Raw genomic sequence first — 22,909 nt, forward strand, 5'->3', positions numbered from 1 at the left:
CACAAAATTACATGTTTCCTTGACGTTAGCATGTAGCTATATATACGTTAGCAGCATACTTGCAGCCATTAAATGATTCTAACGGAGAATGGCGGCACTTTCAACTGTGAAAAATCACCAGTAAAAGCTTCTCAACACAACCAGAAATGTTCAAGCAGGAACATGATCCGAAATCAGGGGGAAAATTACAAATTCAGCAACCAAGATTACATGTTTTCCTGGCGTTAGCATGTAGCTTCATGTAGGAGTGTAGGCTACTTACTGTAAACAGGTGCAGAGGTGCTGCTGATTACCATATAAAGAAATCTGTCATACTGTAGCCAGAGTAAAAAAAATACAACTGTTGGAAACAGATTATTCAGAACGGCCTGAAACCTGACATTGCTGCTCACAGGGATTACTTTTACATATGTTTACCTCATTATTTGAAACTTTGGCCACATTTTATATGAACATTCTTCACTGTAACATTATATATAAGATGCAAAATACAGGAAAGCATAAGAGGTCCCCTTCAGAGTCTGCTGATGAAGGGCTATCTGCAGCTCTGCAAACTGTTTACTATATGTGATGGAGAGGGGAAGCAGGGAGGCTCAAACACATTCTCTTCAACTGTGCCCCGCTCTAACTAGTGGATGCATACCAAACTCAGGCTAGATAAGATTGTAAGTCATTGAAAGGGGTCCAAAACACCCAGCTCTTCCCTCCCCTGTTCCAACAGCTCCTTTCAGGGATATCTCTTCTCGGCCCTCTATCAGGACAGGAAGCACCCAGCCGAGAGAGACAACAACAGCTCTGCTTCCTCTGGCTTTTCCCCCTGCCCTGGGAAACTGAGTGAATAGGAAGTAGATAAAGCATCTCGGGAGTGTTCACGTGTACGTACAGTACGTCCACATGCACTTGAGTCATTTCAAGCGTAAGAGTGGGATAAATAACGTCAGCACGAGATGAACAGCAGAGCTCAGAGCACAGGCAGCACTTCATGGGAGTATGTCAGCATGTTGTTGGCACTCTGTGTGAGAAGAAGCAGATGCAACCCTGGATGTGTTTTCCTAGTCCCCAGTTGCCTGTTACTCAGAACAACAGCAGACACACTGGAGAAGAATGGATTTTTTAATGGGAGAGACTTAAGTCTGATGGACGTGCTGGCCGTCACTGAGCACCTTACTTGTACAAGAGCACAAACACCACTCCCTGCTGTCTTCTGGCCTTTGTGTTTGCATAGGCACATGTCCACGTGACGTAATGCAGATCTCTCATGTGACTCGACTATAGCTCTGCAAACACAGTGTCAAGTTGTTCCAAAGCCAGTGTAGTATTGGTGATGTTTACACCTTCATTCAAATCATGGTCAGGAAGTCAAGAGGTATTTCCGGGGATAAACATTCATCACCTAAAAATCGGCTCGATGATTCACACGGAAAAGATGGAGTTAGAGAGGAAGAGTGAGAGGGAGTTTGAGAGAGATGGGTCAGGGAGTAGTCACAGGAGGAAAGCCACCCACACTTACCACGAAGGCTTGACTCATGCGGTTTGGTTGGCACACGGCTGTGGGACAGGGACATTACTCTGGGTCTCCTCTCCAGGCAGGATGTGCTGCCTGCCCCCTCAGCCGGAGCTGAAAGGAGCAGAGCGTCCAAATCACTGACAGCAGCTTTCACGACTGGAGCCACGGTGACTGGCGACTGATTAGAGTCGACACACAATCATCTAAATCATGACATACGACCCTGCAGAGAGCACACAATGTCAGAGCTTGTTGTAGTCATGCACGTTGTCATGTGTGTCACTCCTACTGCAGTGAGGGTGTGTAGCATGCTTCAGCAGTGAATAACTGGGCTCTGCAACACTTTGTGACTCTGTTGGTCTGATGATCACTTCATTTTCTACATTTGAAAAAACATCCTGTGAGTGTAAGTATGTATAACTGTATGTTTTGTACTTGTGGTTGAACAGTACTTTAAACACTGTTGACAACACACTGTTTGGCACGTTGTCCTTTTCTGACATCTTGAATCAGCTATGTTCATGTTGCATAACAGGGTCAATCAATTCTGTGTGGTGGTCAGAGAAAATGAGACACACTCCTTCCTTCCTTCATCAGCCCAGTCGCTAGAAGAAAATGCTGTAATTGTATGTTTCTACATTTGTAGATGGCAGACATATATCAATGTTTCTAAAGTAACATAGCTCTGAATACATGTGTATGAGCTGACTTTGTCATCAGGAGGTAAATGGACTGCATTTGTATAGCGCTTTTCTTACCTTCTTCCTTCTTCAACGCTACGTCACATTCACACATACACAGGTGTCTATTCACTCAAGTGGCCAGTAACCACTATTCACTATTCAATATTTTGCCCAAGAATACTTCGACATCTTGGCTGGAAGAGCTGGAGATTAAACCACTGATCTTCTGATTTGTGGACGACCTCCTCTACCTCTGAGCCACAGCCGCCCCAGGGGATGGTGAATAGCGTGACATCTAGGCAAGCCAGCTGCCAAGCTGCAGACCACTTTGAGAGCAACAAATAGCAAAACTGCTTGTTTTTTAGTGAGATATCGGCAGCATTTTCAGTAGTGACTGTGCCACAAAAACTGGGTGTCTTTTGGTGAGCCATTGGCAGCACTTTGAGCTGTGATTGTGCCACCAAAAGCGTGTTTTAAGCCAAAAAATGACCTTTTCCAAACCATAACCAAGTCATGTCCATGCCTAAACATAACCACATGTTAAAGTCATACTTTGCGGGGGTGGCCATTAGCTCACCTGGTAGAGCAGGCACCCCACTGTCAAAGACTTTGTCCTTGCCGCAGCAGCTGGGGGTTAGATTCCAACCCACGGCCCTTTGGTGCATGACATCCCCTCTCTCTCTCTCTCTCTCCCCGTCTTTCATGAAGAAGAACTATCCTGTCGATTAAAGGCAAAAAGGCCCTACAAAATATATATATCTTAGATTTACTTTACAGGATTATTGGTAATTGTTTGTGAACACACACACCAGCGAAAGTGGAAGTAAAAACCAACCCTAGATTCACTCTTGTTTGGTGTTTCGCCTTGCTATACTTGCATTGTTTCTGGGATGTGTCTCTTAGAAGCTTGCTGCTTAAAGTCTGGCACCTGGTTGCTACCTTTTCATAAAGCCCTGACTTCAGTTGGGTGCTGTGGGGGTACAGGTTCACAAACACAAAATTCCGCAGAGTGTATCTTTAACCACAGTGTTATTAAAATGTAATGTTTCAACATGTCTGTTACATATCCATGGTTTGCAGAAACACACAATGCCAACATTTATTGTGGCGATTGGGGTGCCTTCACACACCAAAGTTGGACATCAGATAACACTTTGGGAAAAATGAGCTGTGCTACAATCTCCTTTCTAAGAGTATTTACTGTTCCTGTCCTGAGTTAGCTATCAACACAAGTGGTTATGACCCTATGTGTCACCTAATGTTGTTTGTCTTAGCACCTGGCCTCTCTTTCCTGTTTTCAAGTCACTATGTCCCTGGTCACTTTGTGTACACTCTGTTTTTCTCCAGCTTGTATAGCCCAAGCTGATAAAACCCTCCCTCCTATGGACACTGAGATAAGAGCCTGCGATTACGACATCTAGAATAGTTAGCGTGTACTCTTACCGGCGCACGGCTCACATGTGTTGTGCATAAATCTGTTTTTGCCAGCTCTCCCAGGGCTTAAGGGTGTTTCCTGATTGGATATGTTGAAATCCTCTCTGCCTACGGAAGCCACACAGTGACACACAATCTAAAAACTTTCCTGGAGTGCGCGCTGTGTATGGGATGATTACTCAACAGCCCAGCGGCAAAGTTGTCTTTGTCACCACTATATTAAATTCAGAGCAAGTACCAGCTCTAGTATTAGTCAGCTGGGTCAGATGCAGAAACTAGAGACAGATGAACAACTGGAAAAGAACCTTGTGGTACTTGGAGGGTCAGAGGTATTTGATTTTAAACACCTGTGCAAAAAGACCGGCCAGATGAAAGAGAACCTGAAGTCTCAAAGTTACGATGCACCCGTCATTGTTCTGAGCCACAATGTTAGCAAAAGCCTGGGAAAAGTTAAACAGTTAGGAGCCAGCTCATCTTGGAGTCAAATCAACTCCTCATTGGAAAGACCTCGGTGTGCCCTGGATACAAGCACGCCGGCTTGTTGGAATAATGTTGTGGCAAACCCATGTGTTTACAGAGCTCCCTGTTGTGGTAAACATGGATTATAAAAGAAAAAAAAAAGTCTGACAGCTTTTAAACTCCCACCACCCACACTGTCTCATAAAGGCAGGACGTGGTGAACTGGGCGCAGACCTTCTGTTCCCACTAGCTACATTTTGTGTGGCTGACTGATCTGAGTCTAGTGTTTCATACACATACAAAACCCACGCATTGTTTGTTTTACTTGTTGCCCTAGTGATAGTGGCATCTCTCAATAGTTGACCTGAATAGATGGCGTGGGGGTTAGCGCCGGGCACAGCTTTGCTTCCACTAAACTTATGAGAACAGAAATGGATCAGACATACAGCAGTCTCCTGTGATGGAAATCAATCCAATAAGCCATACAGGGTTTCTCTGCTCTCTGTAGCATCAAGTATACAGTGTCTTCCTTTGTTGAGGTTCAGTGTCAGCTGCTAATATGTGCTGCTGGCCACAAAGCTTTGTCTTAAATAAAACCTTTCCGATACTCAAGTTCAAAATTAGATGCTCACTTTCAGTGCTGAGTGTGTGATTGGTAACTCTACCCACCATGGAGGACGGCTGCAGCGTCTGAATGTGGCACGGGGAGTCTGTTTCTGGAGTGACAGTGATGGAGGGAGACCAAAACAGATCATCCTGGGCCAGATGGGGAGGGGGGTGGAGGCTGTGTGCTGTTTGTTTCTGGATCAACACGCTGTTCCTTTCCTGCTCTGTTAGCTATTTGATAGGCTGAGGGATATATTACCACCGTCTGATTGCTTTACAACCCGCTGGCACCAGACCGTCTGCCTCAGGTAGGATCTGCACCTGTGTGCTCAGCAAGACTGATAGGGCACAAACACAAACTACACACGAGTCTGGAGACCGCCTCCTCGGGCTTCAAAGCTGACTGTCTCCTGAGCCAGAGTCGTCAGGTACTTTATGAGTAAGTGGGGAATCAGATGAACCCACAGTGGATTTTAAGGGTTATGTGCTAACGCTATGAACATAAGTATTCTTAGCGATAAAGTACAATAAAAGAAAGCCTCCTACTAGCTTCCTTTAACAGTCAATCATCTGTGCCAGGGAAACTAATATGCAAAACAATTTGTGGAAATTCAAATAAGCTAATTCCCTGATGAAGAAATCAAACCTGTTCAAAGAAAGACTCTCGCAGAGGGCTCAAATGTTTGTCAGATAATCGTGGGGCAACACTGAAGGTTTGTCATCTGTGACTGGTTGGACCTGATCTGTCACTTGTATCTCTGTCCTCTCTCCGAGCACAGAGGGTGGGGTTTACCCCTGGCCTGTCTGTGCAGAGGAGTAAAAAAAAAGATTAACACTGAACGTCTGTCCATACAGTTGAGCATTTTCTCTGTTTTAAAAACCACAGCGTCTCCTAATTTTCCCAAAGTAAATGGGCAAAAATAAAATAAACTACATTAAGTTTAAAGTGCAGGTTGTGTAACCAGTAAAACTATTACGAATTCTGTGATGGAGACACTTTCTAAATCAACAGGCTTCAACTGCAATGCTCTGACAATCTACCTACCTGTGTAGTTTACAAAAAGTGTGACATATATTTCCAGCAGCTGTGGTACACTGCTATCTCCACCATCTTTGATGCATGACTTGGAGCCCCACTGCATGCACTCACTGACGGAAGAAAAAAACATGTCAGCATATTGTGCAACCATTTGGCACAGAGATCGCTGTGTGTCATGTTGTGCAAGTAAATGTGTGCAGAAATGTGCAAAAGTTGTGTGTTGTAATGTGAGCGTGCATACATGTGTATCGCCGACTGTATGTCCACCCACATGTAGGATTTATTTCTTCTACTGGAAGAGTTAAAACTTGTTTTATATGTTCAGATTTTTGCAGGTTGTGGTACGACTGAGTGAGTCAAACTTGGCCTCTCTCTGTACTGAGCATGTATTTAAAGAAAAAGAAAAAAAAAAACTTGAAACGTCAAACAGGAAAGGCAGGATTCACGAAAGCAGAAAAATGTGTTGCTGCAAGGTTAACCCAGTGTTGTACAGAAGAAAATGTACGCGCTGATCTCAAAGTGAGCAGCCCCCTTTCATGTTTCCCATCATCCCCCTCTTCCTAACCTCTGGACATGAGTACATGTGTTTCCCTCACCTGTGGGTCTGTGCGCATACATGTGCGCTGCAGGCTCTCAGTGTGTCATATGGCCACAGTTTACAAACAGAGTCTGTCTCCCGTTACTGGACACCGGAGCTATTCTGGCCTCCTCTTCCGATGCACACCATCCTAGTGTCCGGTCTCCATGTGGAAGTCTGCAAGCCAAGGTCACCGGGTCACATTCCTCCAGCTCTTTGGCATTCTGCCCCAGGGTTCAAGTAGTGTGGAAGTGTGTGCGTGCGCATGTGTGTTTGTGTGGTGTGTGTGCATGAGTTGTTTGTCTTTCATGCCACAAACTGCATTCTGTTCGAGGAGAGGCACTGCAAGAGAGCACTGGTGACAGACAGAGGAGCGCACACACACACACACACACACACACACACACACACACACACACACACACACACACAGATTGTATTTGAAATCTAGAGCTTTAAAAGGACATGTTATACAGGAGTGTGATTAATGTGGCTGTCTCCACACATACTTTCAGCAGTCCTGGTTGGCCGGGAGGTGTGTGCTATGAGAGACTGCTGTTTGCTCGGGGCTGGACACTGATCCTTTGGGATCAATTGCAGATAGACATATTTTAAGTCTATCTGGTTGATTTAGACTCTGTGTACTTGACACTTGAGCACAGCAGCGCAAGTGAGGAGAGTCAGTGCGGCACTACAGTGTGAGAAATTCAACAGTTCGGCAGCTAAAAAATCCAGTCATAGATACCCACCAGAAGCACTGACCAAAGAAAAGGACTTGTTTTTTCATATAGACTGCAGGACTACTGTATAGTTAACCAGAATTGATGATCTGATGATTTTGTTTTCAGAAATTAGCTTCAGATTCCAAATAAGGGCCCAGCATTAGTAAAATTACAAACCTAAACTCAACAAAATTAAAGTAAAAACTCTCATTATATATTTATTTCTTAAATTTTTGGATTATAACAGCCCAGTCGCCATCCCTGCAAACCAAATGCTACATTTGTACATTTCATATGCATCATATCAACATTTCTAAAGTGACGTTGTTCAGATTTCATGTTTACGAACTGAGTTTCTCATCAGGAGGAGGGCACTGTGGATGGTGTGGTCTGGGCCCCTGCTCTCAAGCTTCACATAGCTCAGTGGTTCCCAACTTGTGGGTTGCAGTCCAAAAGTGGGTCATGGGTTCATTCTGAATGGATTGCAAGTGACTTGAAAGATTTTTTTGGCAGCTCTATGAATTTCTGGCACAGAGCTTTAATTTTGAAGTGTCATTTCCTGCTGTAGAATTGATGACTAACAGACAGGTACATGAAGGAAACAACAAACTAGCTCAATGACATGGCCAAACGCAAGTGTGACGCTTAAAATATTAAACTGTGTGGACCTTGAACTAATGACAAAGGAGGAATCTGGACCCTGTAGCTGAAACAGTTGGGAACTAATGACATAGCTTATCAAGGTGTCCCATTTCATATCTCAATGATATTTTATAAACTCTACTTGTATTTTAACTGTTTTGTGAGTAAAGTGACCTAAACATTGTGACCTAGACAAGACGGCTGCCAAGCAGCAGACAGCAACAGACCGCTGTTCGAGACTAGTGACATTTCCAAACGTGTTTGTGGCAACAAAAGCGGGTATTTTTAACAAGACGTCAGGACATTTCAAGCCTGTCTGCGGCAACCAAACTGGGTATTTTAAGCCCAAGCATGATGTGTTCCTAAACCCTAACCAAGTGGTTTTTGTGCCTAAACCTAACCACACGTAACTACACCACTGTCACAACATAAAATCAAAACAGAAACATACATTTTTCACATCCGTGGTTTTGCAGTACCATGCCACTGACTGGGTTGATTATTACTAATGCAGCAATATGTAAGAAGATTTTCTGTGTTGCAGCTCATGGGAGTGGAGCTCACCGGTGGGCACCTTTTTATGTATTTATATTTATTGTGTAATACGGTGATAACAGAACAAGTGAAACATTCTAGGGGTCAAATCGCCCAAGACTTTTCACATTTTTCATCCTTCTGTGCACATGTTTATAAATATTCTTTTTACTATAAAAGACGAGTCTCTCCTGACATACAATATATGTACAATAAAAATAAAGACCAACGAAACAATACAAAACAAAGCAGTTTCATCTGTAGCAATGCATCATCTGATGTTCTGCATGTCAAATCTTAATCTGTGAAGCAACAACAGCTGTTAAATAAATGTAGCTGAGCAAATGTATATTGAACTGAAAGTGTAAAGAGGCAAACAATAGAAATAATGATATAAAGTCAAAAGTGTACTTCAGTACAGCACTTGAGTGGGTAGTTATGTTCTGCTACTGGCTACAACTTTGAATATCTGTACCAATGTATCCAGAATAAATTTGTGCCAAATTACATGCAAATCTGATAAATTTTTTTTAAACACTTGAACTGGATGCATGCATACCCGCGCGCGCACACACACACACACACACACACACACACAGTGTATCAGAAATGAGTCTCCTCTTAACTGACATGTTTGTTTTGGTAACCTGGTGAGGGAGAGGAGGCCCAGTTAATCCCAAGATGACAGACACCCTGCCCTGGTCTTGTGTTCTTCCCTGTCCAGCATCTGGAAAGGGAGGAGCCATCTGACGAGCCCACAGAGGACAGCTCTCTCTCTCACACACACACACACACACCCACACACACACACACACACACACACACACAGAGCGGATCACTGTCTGTCTGGAGGGAGGGACGTGGGGCGTGGGAGGCCAAGACAAAGCCCTGTTTCCTGCAACAATTGTGATTACATGACGACAGCAGTCAATCACTCACATGACACATGTCTGATTGCTACAGACACATTAAACACAAACAGCGCTGTGACGTCTTTTGTTGGGCGACCAACTGATTTTAGTAGAAACGTGCAGATTTTAAGGTTGTGGCTCACTATGAAGCTGTGACTTTTGTTTTTACACATTTACCATACTACATATTCAAATCTGACTGATGTAGGCTGTATCTCAGATCAGGTAGCATGCTAGCACTTTGGCTTGTTAAATCATTAATGTCACCATACACAGCACGTACTCTGTGTTGGCATGGTGAAAAGCTAACATTTAAAGCCCAGTTCAGACCAAAGATTTCGCCAAAAGATGAGTTGAAACTTGCAACGTTCTAAAAACCTGACGGTTCACACCAATGCAACTGGATGATATGGCGAATCATCTCTGTGCAACAACTTTCTGTACCTCTGCTCTGTTTGCAGCTTTTCAGGCTTATTTTGTAGCTGAATATAACTTGTCGCTTCTTAAAATATGAATGAGGATAGTGATAGCGAAATACTGGCTACAGTTGCATTTGTAGTAGTGATGAAACTGTGAAAAATATAAACAAAACAGATGAACTGTATTCATGATAAATACGTGGTCTGTGCTCATTTTGACTTGACCAGTGGACTTCACTACATGCAAGTTGAGCTCAGATGACCAGTTCACACCGCAGCAACATTTCCCTGCAACATTCTAAAATGGTTTTGTCTTGTCACAAAACACTGGTCTGAACTGGGCTTAACATGTTAGAATGTGGTGGGGCACTGATGCGCAGAAAGTTTTCTGGCAAGAAGCACAATATATATGGCACTGCATCTCACTTTAACATGTATTCTCCAATGAAGGGCACCCTAGAGGGCATTTTAACATGATTTCTCCACTAGAAGTGCACCCCAGGGGGCACTTTAACATGTTTTCTCCACTGTAAGGGCACCCAAGAGGGAACTCCAACATCTTTTCTCCACTAGAAGGGCACCCTAGAGGGCAATTCATCGCATTTTTTCTACTGGAGGGGCACCCTAGAGGGCACTTTAACATGTTTTCTCCACTGTAAGGGCACCCAAGAGGGAACTCTAATATGTTTTCTCCACTAGAAGGGCACCCTAGAGGGCACTTTATCACATTTTGTTTATTGAAAGGGCACCCTAGAGGACATTTTATCATGTTTTATTTACCACATCCACGAGGGCACATTTGATGCTTACTTTTTTCAAACATGAGAACTTTAGTCCACCAGTGCAGCTAGTATAAGTGCTTTGGTTTTGTAGTTCCTTACTTTGATAAAACATGCAGACCAGTTGAGCTCACTGCACTGACCTTTGATCATTTATACAGTAGATCAGTGATCAATACCAGTCTGAATGAATGAAATCAAAATTACTGATTACTGATAAGTCATGCTGAAATACTGTTTTTAAACCTAATGCCATATATTATATCCATCATACCTTTAGGCTTAGTTTAAATCTGGTTAATTTGTCCCAAAGCAAAATGACTATAAATCAAAAGGTCTCATAGCCAAAACTTTTATATACTCTACTCAACTTCACAGGCCAGTTACAGTAACCTCATATGTTAAATAAAAACATTAGACATGTTTCATTCACAATAGAACAGTGAGGCCTGAACCCAAACAAAGCTGTATCCCAGAGCTTCCTGGAGTTCTGTTCCCTGAAATTCTAAGAGTCCTGCCGGAAATCCAGCATGAGGCAACAGGACGCCCCCTTGAAAGGGTCGCGGAGTGTGAATAAGTCCACAGAGCGAACATGGTCGTGGCTGACAGACGGACTGAGTCAGCGCCGCATTCCAGTGGAGTCAACCATCCACTTTACCCTCAGCACACGCACCCCTCCGCACACATACACACATACACACATCACCTCTTTACATTGTTTTTCTCTCGCTCAAACACTCATAATGTAGACTTAACCAGTGTACCAAGTTTATTCTATCCACTTTAACCTGACACAACCTTTCCCCTTTGCACCGATCCAAACCACACATCACACTGTCTATCTCGCTAATGTACACACACACACACACACACACACACACACACACACACACACACACACACAACGTATGCACAATGCACATCACTCTTTTTTATGGCTCCCTTAATCTTGTTGCTGCCAACCAAATGTAAACATAGGGAGTATGAGATCTTTTAGATATGAAGAGTTGCTCCTCCCCTCGTCTGGTTTGTCCACTCAGCTAGAACTCACACACACACACACACACACACACACACACACACACACACACTCTCTCTCTCTCTCTCTCTCTCTCTCTCTGTCCCTCTCCCTGCTCATGGTGGTGAATAGTAATAGCTGGGTTGTTCACACTGTGCTATCTGTCTCCCTCACACTGACCAACACCAGGCATACAGCTGTAGGCATGAAGAGAGGCCGACTGCTCACCTGATATAGCCTGATGTAAATGCATCTCTCTGTGTACATTCAGGACAGTCAGTACATTATATGGTTAACAACTACTAATAAAAAGTCTACATGCTGCCTAGATTCACCTGCTCACAGTATTCTCCCCTGCCCCATTGATCCTGTCAGTCCTACTTTTCAAGAACAGTACAGTTTTGTTAATCATGTGTTAAAGGTCCAGTGTGCAGGATTTAGTGGGATATATTGGCAGAAATTGAATGTAATTTAATAAGTATGTTTTCTTTAGTATATTATCACCTGAAAATAAGAATTGTTGTGTTTTGGTTACCCTAGAATGAGGTGGAGATCGCCATGATGCACTGCAATGTTTCTACAGTAGCCCAGAATGGACAAACCAAACACTAGCTCTAGATAGGGCTATTCTCATTCTTGTGTCGGTTACCATAGTTAGCAGCCTCTCCTCGAGCAGTGTCACAAAAACACTGATTTATTCAGGGTTTTTACCAGTTTAAATCAGCAGGTCTGTTTGTTTGTGAGATGAGGAGACCTCTATGGATAATTTGGCTTCCGGTAAAAACCTCCTGAACATCTGGACCAGGAGAAAGGTGAGCACACAATAAGTCATCAGAGGAAAAAAGCTAAGCACACATTAGCAGGTGCTGAACTAGCGGTCTGTCTGCGATGAGCCGAACAGGGCAGGAGAAACAGTGTTTTTACTGGTTTTAATCACCTGGCCTAGTTGTTTTGAAGAGGAAGAGACCTCTATGGATAATGTGGCTCCTGGTTAAAACCCCCTGAACAATAAACACTGAAGGAATCCTAACCAGGAGCTCACAATGGCACATGGGAGAAGTTTCAGCTGGTTACAAGCTCCATTACGTGTCCAGAAAAGTACGGACACCCTATCAAACTATGTGGACACTTTAACATTACACTCATATGTGATTGTTAAACATCTTGTTTCAGGGTCATGGACATTAAGGCCTCTAGTTTCGCAGACGCTACTCGTCTTTCCCACCTCCGTCCCTCCTACCTGCGCAAGTCGGAAAGAGGGAGGAGAGAAGGCGTGGAGTGGGTTTTACACAGCCCATTCACATCACACCATTCAAATGAGCCCCTCTCCTCGCCCTTAAATGCGCTGCGTGAAGGTGTAATGAGAGTTTACTCAATTCGCCATGGCAGAAGAGAGCAGCAGTGTCAGACGGCCAAACTTCTCCCAGGAGGAAACTGATGTTTTGGTCCGGGAGGTCCAAGCTCGCAGAGTCCGAATATAAGGAACTGCGAGCAGACCTCCACAGGCTGATGATGCAAAGGTAGCCTGGGAGGAGGTCACCACAATTGTAAATCAATGTTGCGTTTCTCTCGTGTGCGCGCTCTCTCTTTCTCTCTCGCAGTCTCACTCTGTTTCTTTTCTTTTGACTTTTCTAAGATGACAGATGTTGAATATATACTCCCTGTCTGATGCTGTGGCTGTCTGTGGTTGGCTGAGAGGGATGTGAACTCATTGGTTTGCAGTTGTGTTAATCAAATCAGGTTGGGTTTCCATTACGCGTGCCAAATGGTGCCAATCCCCTTTGATCTGACATCAGATGTGACGGGACAGTCGGTATAGAGATACATTTATGTGCTGATTTCAGATAGTTGCATTGAATAGTGGTTTTTGTGGGTAATTATTGCATTATTAATGTACCTGATATTCTGGAAACCTGCCTGTGAGGTTTTGGTGACATGTGCGCACTGTCCGCCGGTCAGCCAAACTTCGGCTTACACCAGCTGTGCTCCGCCTGCGCTGAGAGTAGACCTGGTTTCAGCTGGCGAGCTTTTAGCGCACCTTCGGCGAAGCTTTTTGGCACGAAACTGTCACTGCGCCAAGCTGGATCTGTCCACACCTCCCCCTGCTGCGCCGCCACACCCATCTCAGCACACCTCGGTCAGCCAAACTACCAAACTGAGGGCCGAATTCACAAAGAATGAACTGCGGCCGCTGATAGCACCTTGAATTGCACTTCACTTGCACCCGCAGTTTGCTCCGTCTTAACGTCCTATTCACAAAGGATATTGCGCTAATGATATACCAGCGCAAACACGCCCACAAAGTTTGGCAGCTGAGTGCAGTTTGCCCCTGATTTGCCCCTGATTGCAATTAGCCACATGGCAAAGTATAAATGCTGGCTTTGCGCCAAGAACACTGTGGCAGAACAATGGCAGACTTTGTTTGGCAAAGTACTGAATACTGTATACCCTCATGTAGTGATGTCTGCTGGTGAGTCAGTCTAACAGTGTCGGATGGGTTGAAGCTGTGGATTTGACCAAGTTTGACCACTTTATCACTATTCCCTCTCACTTGTAGCTGTTTTTTCGTTATCTTTTGAATTTAATATGAATTATGGAATCGTTTTTGTTCACGTTTGTTTCACCCATTTCGTAAAATAAATTATTGAAAGTTGCTTTTGAAGTGCGTGACAGAAGTGCGTTTTGAGAACGACCGCAGACTGTCACCTGTTCAACGCATCAGTATCTTCGGATGCCATTAAAGTAATAAAGATTATAATAAGAGCTTGGCTGTAGGGGGTCAGCAGGGCCTTACCCAAATGGTTGCCACAAAGTTAGATCAAACTATTGTCAAAAAGCAGCTCAGTCACCAAGATAAATGTTGGCATTGTATGTTTCTGCAAACCATGGATAATTTAACATTTGTATGTTATCATGTAGTGGGGATGCTGAACTTAACAATGTTTTACATTTCAGCAATGCTGTGGTTAAGACATGGTGATGTTTGTCCAGACACAAAAACTACCTTGTTTAGCTTAAAATAACTTGTTTTGGTGGCATAATTGCAGCTAGAAATGCGGTCAATGTCTTGCTTAAAAAACACACACAACTGTTTTGTTGTTTGTTGGTCTCAGTGGTCTGCTGTGGTCTGCAGCTTGGCAGCCATCTCGCCTAAGTGTCACACCATCCACCACCCCCTATACCCCCTGCTGACAAAGTCAGATGATATACATGTAGGCTAATCTGACAATTTAGAAATGCTGAAATGATTTGTATGAAACCTAAAATTTGTAATGTATCTGTAGTTTGCAGAAATGTAGAGCTCCAACATTTGTGTCTGATAACTGGGCTTCCAAAAGTCATGGAACATATACTTTTGGACCCAGTGTACTGAAATCATTTTCTGACTCTTTCTCTCTAGAAAAACAAAAAACTAAAAAGAAAATAAATAAATTCAAAATGACTGGGATGCCCACCAGTCCGATACAATTATTGCCAAAGCATTGTTTTAACATGTAAATGTGTAGCAAGGACAAAAAAAGTAAGTAAACTGCTTTTAATATGTAACTGCAACAGTAATTTTAACACTGGTAGCACTAGTATGGTGTGGCAATAAACACCAAATAATGACCGTAATAATGAAGATGAATGATTTAATAAATGCTATTTATAAAATAATTTAAAGGGTTAACATAAATCAAACAGATCAACTGGAGTCCGTCTCATTGTTCTCTCTCTGCAGTCAGTGTGGAACAGTGAAGAGCTGTTCTGCTGCGCTGTAAAGGTGTGTGATTAACACTGTGTGACTCAGATACAGGTGTTTTGCAATTTGAGGGAGGCCTCTCTGACACCTCCCCCGTCCCCAGGTTCTTTAAGTTTATAGTTGTGAGGCAGCCTGCATCTTCACACGCAAGCCTGCTGTCAGTCAGGAGGAGCGGCGGCGCACAGGTTATCATTCATCACACTGGAGACAGTCGGAGGGGTCTGCAGCTGGGGTGTCTGTGTTTACACATTGACAGATTTAGACCACGCTTAGATATGACTGATCTCTCTCTCAGGAGGAAAGTTGATAGCAGACACAGGTAGAGTTTGCACTTACTACAGTTAAGGATAACAGCCACTGATAAAAGGTTGTATGAAGCACCATAAAGGAGACAAACAGTTAAATCTAGGTGTTCAGATAAGATACACACACAGAGAGGATCTGAAACAACAACAGGGAATTCTTCCTAATTTAGGGAACAGAAGACTGGGGTCTTCAGTCCAATCCAGAGCCCTGCCCTATATCACAGCACTCGCCTGTCATCATGAGGGCTATTACCAATGCATGATAATGGTGATGACTGGTATTGTCACTTGCCTGGAGTAATGCAATGTGGATTTTCCTGTAAGGTCACCAGAGTGACGCAAAACCCGTGTCTCAAGAGCACAAACTGAGTCATCTATCCAAATAAAATGCAATATACCTGCTGTGAGTACAGCACTTTCACATGTCGATCAGATTGTGTTTGAAACATATTGTGCCAAATGTGGTACACACTCAGCACGATAAGGAGCAGCCCTCCTCTCCGGGTTTTCACCTTTCAGATTGTAGATGACCTGAAATTATGACGGTTCAGTGGCTAACCTCTAGCTCAACCTTGAAGCTTGAAATTTACATGCCCAAAGTTGAGTATTTCTTTGCAACTACAAGGTCTATATGAATAATCTTCATATCACAATAAAGATAATGCTTGGGAGATTTACTGCAGAGGTGTAGGCATCAGTGGAGATGGGTCAGATTAAAAGAAGAAATAAGAGGGAATATCCATTTGGAATTATGCAGTTGCAGCTCCACACCTTGTCCTTATCTGTGCATAGACAGATGCTAATAATGTGAAGCAGAGCAAATTTAAAGCGGTTTTATAGATGCACGTAAAGGTGTAACTACAAAATTGGCTATTTAAGGTACATCAGTGTATCATATGTGCATCTCAGCTAACTATAAAACTCATTTAGTGTCACATAAGACTTTTGCACACCAAGTCCTTATTTTCTGGGTGCATTTTTTAATCCGTCATCTACTCACAGAAACTTTGCACACCAAGTCTGATGCCTTTCTTGGTTCTACTTGTTGAGAAAATTCACAATACGTGATAAAATGAAAGACACATTTGCTCCATTGCTTCTTCTTGAATTGGCATCACAGTTATCTGAAGGGGCTGAGCTGTCCTCCTGTTTTGTCTCCACACTGTTGCTTTTTCTTTGGCTTTGTGTCGAAAACTCAATCGATCAGATGTCTATACATGTTCCCATCTATAGAGAACTGTAATAAATGAACAGAATGACACTGTCACCTCACAGCAGGAAAGTCCTTCAAACCTGACCTGGTTTGACTCGAGTATTTCTGTCTGGAGTTTACTTAATCTCTCCATACGGGTGTCCATTTTCCCTCAAACAAGTCAGATGAGCTGATACTGATCTGTATCACATCTTCAACAATGTGTCAAGGTCATAGAGGAACAAGTAGCTTAGCACAGAGGACATCTTTAAGGATTGGATTTGAAATCAATATTAACAAGCCCATATTTACAGCATGAAAGAGTTAATGGTCTCTGAAGTGTCACTTCTGTCCATAATGGCTTTGAAGTGCTGCAGATTGGGGACGGAATCCACAGTCCATATTTTGTGCAAAATGCATCCTAATGTTCAGCAGTTTAAGTGGATATTAACCAATGTACAAAGCTGCTTTCCATTGGTGATTGTTAACATCTCCCATTAGTTATAACCTAGTTATTGCAGCAAAAAGCTATGAGGATATTTATTGCCGCACCTCTACATAATTAGCAAAGGTTTGCCAAGTGTTAAAGAGTATCTCAATGAAACCTTGTAAAATGAAACAGAGTTTCTCCAGTTTTAAGGTGTTGCATAACATCTTTAATCAGCGTAGTGTAAGTGGGACATTGTGCCTGTTTCCAGTTCATTAGAGGCTGTGCGCTAAATTGGTTATGATTCGTGCCACAATGGACGTGGGCCCTCTAGGAGGACTCATAATGAATATAATAGGTTTATGACAATGGATCAAGTGATTGTGTAAAGGAAAAGGAGTGGCTCGTAGTGACAAACCTACAGACAATTATCACCTGACTCTGCAGCTCTACAGAGGTTCATAGTGTCTTTCAGCATTTTGTTTTCATTTACTGGCCCACAACCATTTTGTTCACTTTCATCGCACTCATAGCTTCACAAGGAGCTGTTTTTATCAACAGAAAAGCCCTGAAAACCTGCTGCACACTACCTGCCAAGAAACAAGCAGCTAAAATTAGCAACAAAATTAGCGACTAGCTGGTGAACATAAATTTACCTGCATAAACACTTAGCAGCTTAGGAACCAGAGACCAAAGAAAAAGCTGTTCTAACACCCTGTTTGTGCTTTAAAATAAAATAAAAGCTCTGTGCAGAAAATTCTTACAATTTTCCAAACCTGGTATGTTTGCGAGTCACTTGCGGTCCATTCAGATGGGATCCGCGACCCACCGGTTGGGAGCCACTGCTCCAAATGAATGCTAATGCTGCTCTGTCTCTGCTGGATTTGTAATTGGCAACTGTTTGTGAACAACTTCTCTATATAAAGGTGATAGCATGTAAGTGTCTTGTTCACAGCTTGTTTCCATGGCCCCACAGCAGCTAAAACATCAGTTCAGGCAGGTTTAAATATACCCCAGCTTTAATTACTGTTCCAAGTGAAAGAACATAATTGAAAAGAGGTTGTATAAAGTAGTCTCGTCTGGTCTGATACAGTAAACACACCACCTGGAATACCCCCCCTCCTGAAGCAATAAATCTTTAATTTTTCTTTGTTCTTATTTTACCTTTTTCCCCTTTTTCATCCCCCTCTCTGTCTCCCTGTCTGTCTCCCTCCTTTCTCTCACCCACGCGGCTGCCCTTGGGCTGGCGGCACTAAAAATAATTGAAATAGTGATACACTGTCAAGCGGCTTTAATGAGCAGCTGGAAACTGCAGAGGTACGGCCTTCATCTGCAACTCATCAGTGATCGCTGGAAAATTTGGGCCGGTGATGGAGTGATAACAGTAATGTGAAGTCTACTCTGGTTTAATGATGTTCAGGGTTATCGGCTTTGCTCGTTAATGGGCCGGCAACTAGAAGCCAGTGTTTCCATTCATGGTACAAAAAGATGTTGTGTTTCTGTTACAATTAAAACAAAGGCAAGTGGAAGTCTAAGTCTTTCTTTTTGGAGAGAAACATGCAATAATAACACTTTAACTTCTAACTGTTTAGCATAAATAACTGTTTCCGAAGTATCTGAAAGTAGCCTAACTAAGGGTGCTTTCACACCTGCCCTGTTTTGTTTGGTTCAATCAAACTCAAGTTTGTTTGCCCCCTAAGTGCAGTTCGTTTGGCGTTCGTTCGTTTGAACACAGCAATGACACTCAGTTGCGCACCAAAACTACCAGACCAAGACCGCTGGTTACAAATGAATTCTGGTGCGGTTCGTTTGTGTTTAAAAAGTGTTCCGACCTCGATCTGAACCAGCTGCAGTCACATGACACATTGTTTGGGTTTAACATGAGCATGTTACAATCCTGGAGGATTATTAATGTGTGCCTCCTCCTGTACTGCCTTAATATGAACATTCAGCACATCCAATGCATCAAAACATTGTTTTCTAGTTGGAGCCGCACCTCGTTTTCAAACTGTATAGTTTGACTAAAATGAACAATGACAGCAATATAGTCCACGATGAGCAGCACTAAAATCAACCTGCGTAGTTGTCCCTCCATTGTGACATTAGAAAGTGTCACATTTATTTTGCAAGTGTACCCTTCTTCAACGTTTTGTTTACTTCCTGGATTTTTCCCACATGGAAATTCTGACCAATCAAGAGCAGCTTTCTCACACAAGGCATTTTATCTGGTCCGCTTGTAAATGCTGCCGTGAGAACACGAACCAACTCTAGGCAATAATGCAACTTTAATACAAAGTTTGCCCCTGATTCAGACCACAGCAAGACAACTATAGGTCTGAAAGCACCCTGAGTGTGAAGAGGTAGCACATCCCAAATTTTCATGTTAAGGAAGACTAAACACTCATATTAAACTTCAACTGACACATGTGAGCCAGTTAAACAACTGAAATGTGACTATTTCGCCGTGTTTCGCCATGTTACATGTGTTTCATGTGTTTCATACATACCATATCAACATTCCAAAAGTGACGTAGTTTAGAATTCATGTATATGAGCTGAATTTGTCGTCAGGAGGTGGATGGGATGGTGGATGGTGTGTCGCCTTGGCAAGATGGCTGCCAAGCTGCAGACCACTTTCATATCCAGCTGTGATTGTGCTAACAAAACCTTGCATTTTAAACCAAAACATGACCTTTTCCTAACCATAACCAAGTGTTTTCTTGTGCCTAAACCTAACCACATGTTAACCACAGCATTGTTAAGTTTCTAAAATACTGCGACATAATCATCTGTAGTTTGCGGGAACGTGTAATGCTAACATTTATTCTGCTGATGCGTTGGTATCTTGTCCTCCTGTACTGGTAAATTTGGGATGTGCTACCTTTTCAAATTTTTTAGTCTACATTTAATCTTGCCTCATTAACTGAAAAACTAATGAAATAGCCGTAAACAGTAGAAAAGGAGTTATTCCACTTTTATTTCTTGTGCATTGTATGACTTCAGTGATGATGGCAAATTTGACCTGTAACAATGGAAGAGTCATTTCCTAAGAAACTGCAACTTAAAGCACAAGCCCAACCTCCCGCTCTGTGTAATGATGAAATCTGTGTTTGTGGTGTGAGGCATGAAAAAGACTATGACTGGAGACAGAGTCAGGTTCCCTGACTGGGCTTGCGGCTGCATGGGGCAGCTCCTAACCTGTGCCGAGGAGGACAGACACCCCGAGGGTTGGACTGTGGCAGCTGGTATGTTTCTAAAAACAGGCAACCTACCCTCCCTCGCCTCCTCCGCCTCCTCCTCGATTCTTCGCAGCAGATGCTGATCTTTGTCTGTCTTCAGAAGGAAGCAATTATTGAGTCAGAGGGAAAGACGCGCCTCCGCTTAATAAACCCACATCAAATCATCCGATGACTGACAGCCTCGGAGTATGACTCACGTGTTGGACGGAAGTGAAAAGGTTCAACAATGACAAAGAGAAAACTGAATTAGAGGTCTTAATAGAGGCAGTCAGGACAGAGCTTCAGGCACCAGACGTCCCACGCTTTCATCCCCTTCATTTTTCTCCTCATAAACATTTCCCTCCTCCAGTGGAGCAGCGTGACCTGGCTACAGTCTCTCTCTCTCTGCTCTCTGTCTGTCTGTCTGACTGACTGTATGACTCTTATCCTCTGTCCTATGTCAGCTCAGCTTCTTACATAAGGTTGACCTGGTAAAATTCCACAGAGCTCGCTTTGCTCCCTGCTCCTCTAACTTCCAAGTGTTTCACCCCGTAGTGACAACAATTTCTCACTGTTCAGATCCTGCCGCCCACTCAAAGGATGTTTTTCCAGCTGCTCACAAACAGGCTACCTCACTTTAAATGAGGCTTGACTGGAGGAGAGGCTTTACCTTCATGAGAGTCCATCATCTGAAAACACTGTGTGTCATTGTTGTGAGCATTCCTGCTGCCCGCTCTCCAGTGACTCCTGAAGCTGCTCGTGTGAACTGGGGATGTTTTGGCCACCATTGATCTGAAAGACATGCAACAACACTTTTATGTATAGAGAATTTTAAACTACACTTGGCTAAGCATGCACACAGTCATCATGAGATGCTGTACTTGATATGGCAATCATACTATTTAGACTTTGCTTCACTCACTTCACAGTAGTTTGTCTTTAAAGTGAAAACAGAGCCTAGCAATGGGCCTCTTTTTTGCCAGGTATCAACTAGGTATCAACAATGAATTCATAATGACAAGTTAAAGCAAAAAAACGTGTCTATTTCTACTAAAATTCAGGTTGCTGTCTACATTTTGACAACGTTTCACAAAGTTTTGATGTGTGCAGCTGTAATAAACTAATATTATGATGTCTGAAAACAAATTAAATGTACGTTAACTGATTTTTTTGGCCACTTGGGGGCAGTGGAAACAGGTTGTGAATGCACAATATTGACAATTCCTTTTCAGCTGGCAAACTTGTTAGCAAACAGTTTCTTATCTACACATCCAGCAGTTACGGAGAAATATTATTTCAATCAGGAGAGACAGAAAAATGAAGTAGAGATAATATCTAAAACAGAATATGAGAAGTCTTTGGTGCTTGGACACCAGAGTGAGATATTTTGTGATCGAGGGACATCTGAGCAGCAGCAGGATAAATCCCCCCATGGAGTCCAGACAGTGGTGGTGGTGGCGGCTGATGACTCTGAGGCCGATGACTGCTGAGGCATATGAAGCTGATGAATCCGTAAAGACTATGTGGTGATGGGGACGTGGAGGGCGCACACGACAGCAGCAAGAAAGAACCATATTTAAAATGAGGAGCAGTAAGATGATAGGCTGACAGAGAAGGTGTGTTGCTGTGCTATTGATTGATTGTGAATCAGCTGATGACTCAATTGACCTACCCAGACAATGACACCTGGAGACAGTGAGTGAGCATTAGTGCAAAGAGTGAATGGCAGGATGAAAAAGAAAACTAACAGCCTGAGGATTGAACGTATTTTCTTCCTGACTGAACTTTTGCTAGAGCTTCCTTATTCGCTTGGAATATTGTGTCTGGCCACCAGATGAATTAAAGTCCAATATTCCAACACATTCTCACTCCCAGCTCAGCATATATAGCCACTTGGTCAGTGGACTTTCACTTCTATATATTATGCGCTGTCTTCTGGGTGCATCTGTTGTTGACGTCCTGAGATGCCGTGTAAATTTACGCCTGTTACATACATTGTGTCTTCAAAGTTCACTTCTATTTTCAGGAAATACAGTTTCTGCTCATTAGATACAAACAGTCTTTTTCTAAATAAACTTACGTCTATGAAACACCTCGTATTAAAGTTTATTTCATTGTGCAACAAACGCACAAGGTTAGGTTAAGGCAACAAAAGCATGCTGTTATGTTTAGATAAAGACATCATGGCTTGGCTCTACATTCATACCGGAAGCAAACCTGGCTTCCTGGCTGAAAGTGTGGTGTTGGACCCATCCACCACCCATCTATGGTGACTTTCCAGCTACTTCAATTACATTTTTGTCCAGCAGCATTTCAAACTACTACTACTACTGCTGCAAAAGGATGTCTGTTTGAAATCAATCACCAAACAGCAGTATTTGACAACTTCAGAATGAGATCAGCGTGCAGTACTTACACATTGTTTAGCTCTGTTTTTGTCACCGATTCTGAGGAGAAAATCTGTCTCTTCAGCTGCTAAATGCTCGATCATGTTCACCATAGTTGCCAACAGTGTGCTGTTTAGTGCTGTGCAGGTCACTTTAGAGCTTTTTTTGCTGAAAAACAACAATATATGAGTCACGAGAGTGAAATAAAACAATAAAGTTGTGGGCCAGACAGCTAAACAACGAGATGAAACCCACTATAAAGCTCCATAAAGCTGAGAGGATCTGCAGATTCAAGCAATAATTCTACT

At 42.9% G+C, this 22,909-nt stretch overlaps 1 long non-coding RNA gene across 2 annotated transcripts in view; it reads right to left on the reverse strand.

Moving 5' to 3' along the window:
- Positions 1–515: 515 nt before the first annotated feature.
- The window catches only part of LOC125893416 (uncharacterized), a 38,350-nt gene continuing 15,956 nt past the window's right edge, over positions 516–22,909 (reverse strand). For both annotated transcript variants that reach the window (XR_007449886.1, XR_007449888.1), the window contains exons 2-4: positions 20,885–21,006; positions 6,325–6,660; positions 516–5,838 (exon numbers count right to left, since the gene is read on the reverse strand). This is a non-coding gene — a long non-coding RNA (uncharacterized LOC125893416). The remainder of the gene's footprint in view (positions 5,839–6,324; positions 6,661–20,884; positions 21,007–22,909) is intronic.

This window comes from Epinephelus fuscoguttatus, linkage group LG1 (assembly GCF_011397635.1).
Source record: "Epinephelus fuscoguttatus linkage group LG1, E.fuscoguttatus.final_Chr_v1".
NCBI lineage: Eukaryota > Metazoa > Chordata > Actinopteri > Perciformes > Serranidae > Epinephelus > Epinephelus fuscoguttatus.